At 48.0% G+C, this 6,505-nt stretch overlaps 1 long non-coding RNA gene across 5 annotated transcripts in view; it reads left to right on the top strand.

The window, feature by feature from the left end:
- Positions 1 to 674: 674 nt before the first annotated feature.
- Positions 675 to 6,505, top strand: part of LOC113241256 (uncharacterized) — a 342,792-nt gene continuing 336,961 nt past the window's right edge. For 3 of the 5 annotated variants that reach the window (XR_008959990.1, XR_008959992.1, XR_008959993.1), the window contains exon 1: positions 679 to 759. This is a non-coding gene — a long non-coding RNA (uncharacterized LOC113241256). Of the gene's footprint in view, positions 760 to 6,505 lie in introns of all 5 variants that reach the window. The other 2 variants (XR_006411968.3, XR_008959991.1) reach the window with 1 other exon arrangement.

The raw sequence follows: 6,505 nt of genomic DNA, 5'->3' as shown, positions 1-6,505 counted from the left end.
CCCCCCCCCCAGCCCCGGAACACTCCTGCTTGTGCTCTCTCTCTGAAATAAATAAATAAAAACTTAAAAAGAAAAGGAAGAAAGAAACCAATCCTGCTGATCCCTTGGTCTCGTTTCTGTCGTTCTAGCTACTCAGTGGTACTTGTCACAGCGGCACTAGCAAATTAAGACCCTTGCCCCACTGACAAGGGAACTAAGCGAGTGTTGCGAAGAGGAACGCGTGGATTGTGAACTCAAGCCATGTCACACGTTTTGGAAGGCTCTCGATAGTCTGCAGGTTGCTGGGGAATGGCAGTTGTGTATCTCCAGAGCCAGCCCCCAGTCCGTGGGCTGCCCGAGAGGGTGGGGACGGTGCGCCGAGCTTGGAGCTCCCCATCTGGGACCGATGAAGCTGGATGTATGTTCTTTTGCACGTGTGTAAAGTGAAGTCACACATGCCCACTCCTCCCCTTCTTCACAAGGAGACCGGGTGTGTGTGGAGGTGTTTGGTGACTAAGTGGGCTGAGGACTGTACCTCTGTAGTTCTAGAGATGGGAAGTTCTTTGGCCTTGCAGTGTGAAGCCTGGAGTTTCACTCGCCTGCTCTCAGCCGTGTCCAGTGAGTCATTGTGAGAAAGGCCTCCCCAGATGAATTCAATTTGTCAGTGTGCGGGCCCGGCCCTGTCAGGCGCTTCCGGATAAGACTCAGCAGAGCTCTGGTGAGGTGTTGGCAAGACCTTCCCAAGGGCTGCTGGTTCCGTCAAGGACTCTTCTCTGGCCGGTATGTAAAGGCAAACCCTTGTTTCTGCCTCCCTCTCCTGCCTCGGTGTCCCCGAGCTGCCCTGGGGTGGCGTTCGGATCCTCTGCCCACTGCCGTCTAGCCGTGAGTATGCAGTACCAGCAGCTTCGAGAAGGGAAACAAGCACCACGACCTTCCTCAGGCCTGGTCTTTCCCGAAGCCGGCCAGCGAGGGCCAGCCCTGTGCGCTCTGTTGGCCTGCCTTGCCGCCAGAAAGTCAGAGCTGCTCCACTTGGAGAGACTTTCTAGAGACTGGAAACTATCTGGCTGGTGTGCTTTTAAGTGGCTTAGTTTTCCAAAGCTAATTCGTGGCTTATTGTGCAAGAGTCTGCGGGTGTATGTTTTAAATAGGATAACCATATTTCCTGAACCCGAATTTGATTAGATGGTCTAACCCCGGGTTTTGGGGGGTGGGGGGGTGGGAGAATTTATAGATGTGAAAAGCCTTACAAAGGTATGAAAATGAAGTAAGGTGTCGTCTACAAATTTGACAAATCGTCTTTATTGAAAAGAACAACAAGGATTATCGGAAATTGGAGCCGGCCAGCAGCGCCCACAACAGATATTTACGGAGCATCAGTTATGTACCAGGCACTGTTCTTGGTCTTTGAAATCTCTCAGGATGCAGGATAAAAACCTTGGGGACCTACATTCTAGAAGCAGGGCTGTATATCCTCCGACCTTCAAAGGCCCTTCCTGGGATGTTTTTAAAAGGCAAGGTCTTTGCAGGTGTCAGCATTTTAGGGACCAGGCCTCTGAAGTATAATCCGCTATTACAGTAGTATTTATGCCCCCTGAGAGACGTTGGAAAAGCCATCTGGATGTTGGCTTGGGCTTGACACCCGGCTGGGGAATAGAGAATTGAATCTTAGTCCTTGGGTGACTTTATCTCCTGGCCCAAGCACACCTTTGTTGGGCCCTGGTGATGAAACAAGAGAGCCACATACTCTGCTCCTCATAGGGTTCCATTACCCGGGTTGTTTGAACGGATGTAGGCTCTGCTTGGATCGTTCTAGCCTTTGAAGTGGTCCGCCCTTCTGCCACATCTCAAAGTACGGTTCTGTGGGCTCTGCCATTTTCTCCATTGGTTATCACTTCTGTACCTTTTAAGTCTTGGTCATCTGCAGGGCCAGTGCCTGACACCTGCCTGGTCCTTAAGTGCTCGGGGAATGAGTGAATGAGCCAGTGGGAGCCTTGACCATCGTCTGGGCTGTTAGCAAAAGGAGTGCTAGTTCTGACTGCAGCACTCGTGAAATAAAGAAAAGGTGTGGACCATGTGGGGCGATTGCCCCCCCCCCCGGGTTTTGAGGTTCTACTTCTCCCATGGGGGAGTTGTGACAAGGATAGTGGGTAGGCAGAGTTGATTGAATTGGTTTCTGAGACTGACAGTTACCTCCCTCAGTGCTGCTCCGACTTCATTGTGCATGAGAAGCACCTGGATGGCTTGTTCAAACAGTCTGGACCTAATCTCAGTTTTGATTTATTACATCTGGGGGGGCAAGAATTGGAATTTCTGAGAAGTTACCAAGTAAGGCTAATAATGCTGCTGGTGTGACCGACCAGTAGTTAAATCCCAGTTCTACCCCTTCCTGTGTGGCTCTGGACCTGTTTCTTCACCTTTCTGATCTGTTCTGTACGTTTTAATAGTGTTAGTACCCGTTTCCCACGATGGGTGGACATATAGAGAACTTAGCATAGCACTTGGAACTGAATAAATGTTGAGTTAAAAGTTAAGTAGGATTATCACTGCTTTGCGTCTCAGTAGCTTGATACAAAATAGACCCCCAGTGAAAAGTTTGAATGATGAAGCAGGTGGTAGTTGGGGGTCTAGAAAAGGTGAGAGAATATTGAGTTTAAAAAAAAAATTGAAAAACTTTGGCCTTTGTGGCACCTGAGTGGCTCAGTTGGTTGAGCGTCCAACTCTTCTTGATCTTAGTTCAGGTCTTGATCTCATGGTTGTGAGTTCGAGCCCCACTTTGGGCTCCATGCTGGGTGTGGAGCCTACTGAAAAACAAAAAAACCCAGAAACCAGAAAACTTTGACCTTGAATATTCAACTTAAGGTTGAGGCAGATGCCTGGGGACTGCTGCAGGTGTAATGTTGATGCCTGAACAGCACAAATCATTTCTGGTATTTTTATGACCCCAAATGGGTCTTGACAGGTATTCCGTGGATTAGAATCTGCAAGAGAACCAGAGGCTAAGAGTGGTGGGGATGTTGCAGTTTGTCTGTGAGACCTGCAAACCTACTGTCAGATGTCCTTTGTTTAACATTCCATGTGATCCCTAGGCCGGTGGGCAAGCCAAGTCCATTGTTTTAGAATATTTCTGTGGTTCCGTTTAAAATCCACATTCGGCAAATAGGCTCAGTGGGCTTGTTTGAAATGAAGAATTTTTCTTTCTTTCTTTTTTTTTTTTTAGATTTTATTTATTTACTTGAGAAAAAGCACAAGCAGGAGGAGCAGCAGTGGGAGAGGGAGAAGCAGGCTCCCCGCTGAGCAGGGAGCCCAACGCAGGGCTCCATCCCGGGATCCAATCCCGGGACCCTAGGACCATGACCTGAACCAAAGGCAGATGCTTAACTGACTGAGTCACCTAGGCACCCCCTCTTGTTTCTGTGCATACACATGCTTGGGATTTTCCAAAGGGTCATGCATAGACCTTTTGCATCCACCTGGGGTATTTGGTGAAAATAGGAGACTCCTGACTTAAGACCTAAATGAGGTAGAACCCCTAGAAGTGAGGTCAGAAAATGTGCGTTTTCAGAAAAGCATCCCACTATTCTGGTGCACGTTCAAGCTTGAGAAACAGCACCACAAAAGACTGTCCCTCCTATACGATTGTTCCGTATGTCAATTGTAATTAATCATTAGAGGAGTTCTTAATATTGGCTCCAGGATCCCTGGTAGCTCTGCAAAGCTCATTCCAACTAGGAGCTGCCTGATGCCACCCTACCCGATACTCCTCCTGGATACAATCAGGAACAGCTAGGAAAGAAATGCAATTCAACAAGGGTCGATGAGTCATCCCTATAGTTGTTAATTAGATGATAGAAAATGGGAAAACAATAGGATTCCTGATTTCAGGTGACTCTCACTATCCTGAACTGGCTCAGTCTACAGCCCCCACTGCTATGTCTTCTTGCAAAATTGAATACCTGCCCCCGGCGTCTATGCCCAGGGTTACAACAAATCGCCGTGTTCCACTCCTTTATCTCTTTGTTTCAAAGGCCACAGCCAGTCACTACAGACAGACTTTATTCATGGGAAGAGACAGAAATTGTTAAAATTCAAATAAGTCCAGACCAGGGCCCGACCAATGGAGGAATCGCAGTGACCAGGCAGTTTGGAGTCTGTGCTCAGTGTCTGGTCCGGAGCCGTGTACTGTTAGCCGGGTGCTGCTCCCCACCTGCCTGTCTCTGACTTGGACTGGCCGGAGGACTCCGATCTCTGGGTTTGACCTTCACTTGGCATCTTCGTCCGCTCACTCTGGTCTCTGCTCCTGCCCTGGTAACTGATGCTTTATCGCATCTGCCGCCTTCTTGCCACCTCCGCTTACCCACAAAGGATAAGTGACTTCGGGGACTGTGTAAAGAAAGCGCTAGCGTCCTCCCTGCGTGCCTCTTAGGTCTATAAATCTGCACGCCCGTTACGCCACCTGGCACCTGATGATGATCTGCTCTTGCAGTATCGGCATCGGTCACGCATGCGCTCGACCGTTTCGTGCAGCTCTTCGAAGAGCACGTGGAAGAATAAACACTAAGATCTGTATCACGAAGGAACATCAAGGGCGCCTGGGTGGCTCCGTCGGTTAGGCGGTTGCCTTTGGCTCAGGTCATGATCGTCAGGGCTTCCAGAGCGGGGAGCCTGCTTTTCCCTCTCCCACTGCCCCTCCCCCTGCTCACGTTCTCTCTCTCTCTCTGTCTCATAAATAAATGAAATAAAAAAAAATAAGAATCAGCAAGTCTTTTAAGGAGGGCTTCCTTCATCTATAACTTGACACAAGATAAGAAGACGATAGGACTTGAGGTTTGATGTCTGCACACTCACATTCTGCCTTAGTCCCCATTAGGAAGGGGAAGAAAGAGAGCTAATATTTTGTGAGCACCTACAGTCTGCAATTTAACCTGGGTTGCAAGAGGCCCAGATAGGATTCGAACTGATGTCCGTCCGAGGTTATACTAGGTTTTGGAAACACCAATACTTTCATTCTCTCATGGCCGCAAATGGCCTCCAAGGACAAAGCTCTTAATTATTTTGGGCAACAGCAATATATGTGGAACCTCATCTGATGAACATGTCTGTCCTTGATTAGGGGTGGAAGTTGTGTTTGTTATTTAATTGGGATGATCTGTGTTTATATACTTCTGTTTTTGCATATTTTCTGCCATTTCTAAAACAAGCACGCTTTTAGCTCTGATTAAAGGGAACAACAGGAAATCAATCTCCTGTGATTTTTTTTTTCACTGTAAATGTTTGAATTACATTTATTACATCTCTCTGTCACTGTATGCTGTCTGGTGATGTGAGGTCAAATCAGCCCTGTGCCGATATGCTGGTTTGGAATGTATCGCCCTTGTGGGGGAGGGGGTGCAGTGGAGTTCTGGCCAGGCCGGGGAAGGGGGCCTCTGAGAAAGGCTTGGGGAGCCGTGGCAGTTCTGATGAGGCTTTGTGAAAAGCTCTGCCCGTGCCTTCTGCCTGAGCAGAACTCTCACCTGAATATGCAGATCTTAATTTCTAGAGATGGACTTCTAAAAGGAGTCCGTTAAAATGAAGAATTAACCGAGGGGAATCCTTCTTCGTGTAAGTGAGCGCACTTAACGCTTTAGGGAGCTTTCTGTCTGCTGCTGAGAACATGAGCAGCAGTTCGAAATGAGCTTGGGAGGCAAATACAGCAACTTGAAACAGGGCAAAAAGACCCGAACTTGGGAGCCTGAATTTTAACTGAAAATAATCTTCTCTGGTTTGGTTAAGCCAGTGAAACCCTAACTGGGGTAAAAATCTGAATCTATGCAAACATTTGAATTGAAGACACTAGTTAAAAAAAAAAAAACAACAACAAAACAGTGTCCGGTTACTGAGGGCCTCCTATGCGACTGTCCGAGTACGTACCTTTTGCTGACTTTCGCCCCCCCCCACTGCCAGAGCGTATTCTTATCCCCATTTTACAGATGGGGAAACTGAGACTCCAGACGATGCAGCGACTTGCCTAACACTCTGTACAGATAACAAGTGGCAGGCTTTGAATCCAGCTTGGCCTAACTCTCCAGCATGTACTCTTCCCAGATGTCTTCGCTGGCTTGGGCTGTCTTAATGATACCACAGAGCGGGTGGCTTCAACAACAGAAGTTATTCTTCTTGACAGTTCTCAAGGCCAGAAGTCCAAGATCGAAGTGTTGGCAGGTTTGGTTTCTCCTGAGGTCTTTGTCCTTGGCCTGCAGATGGCCACCTTCTCACTGTGACCCCTTTCTTACGCACACACAGCCCTGGTTTCTCTTTCCCTTCTTATAAGGACAGCAGTCAGATTGAATGAGAACTCCACCCTTGTGACTAAATTTTAGTTACCTCTTTAAAGGCCTTGGCTCCAGAGACAGTCACATTGGCCATTAGGGCTTTGGCGTATGAATTTTGGTGGGGAGACACAATTCCACCTGTAATAATAACCCTACCGGACTATCCCTTAGATGCAGTCCCAGGGGGATCTGAGATGGGACTTGTAATAAAACCAGAA

This window comes from Ursus arctos, chromosome X (genome assembly GCF_023065955.2).
Source record: "Ursus arctos isolate Adak ecotype North America chromosome X, UrsArc2.0, whole genome shotgun sequence".
In the NCBI taxonomy this organism is placed as follows: domain Eukaryota; kingdom Metazoa; phylum Chordata; class Mammalia; order Carnivora; family Ursidae; genus Ursus; species Ursus arctos.
This window is presented reverse-complemented; position numbering and strand designations above follow the sequence as displayed.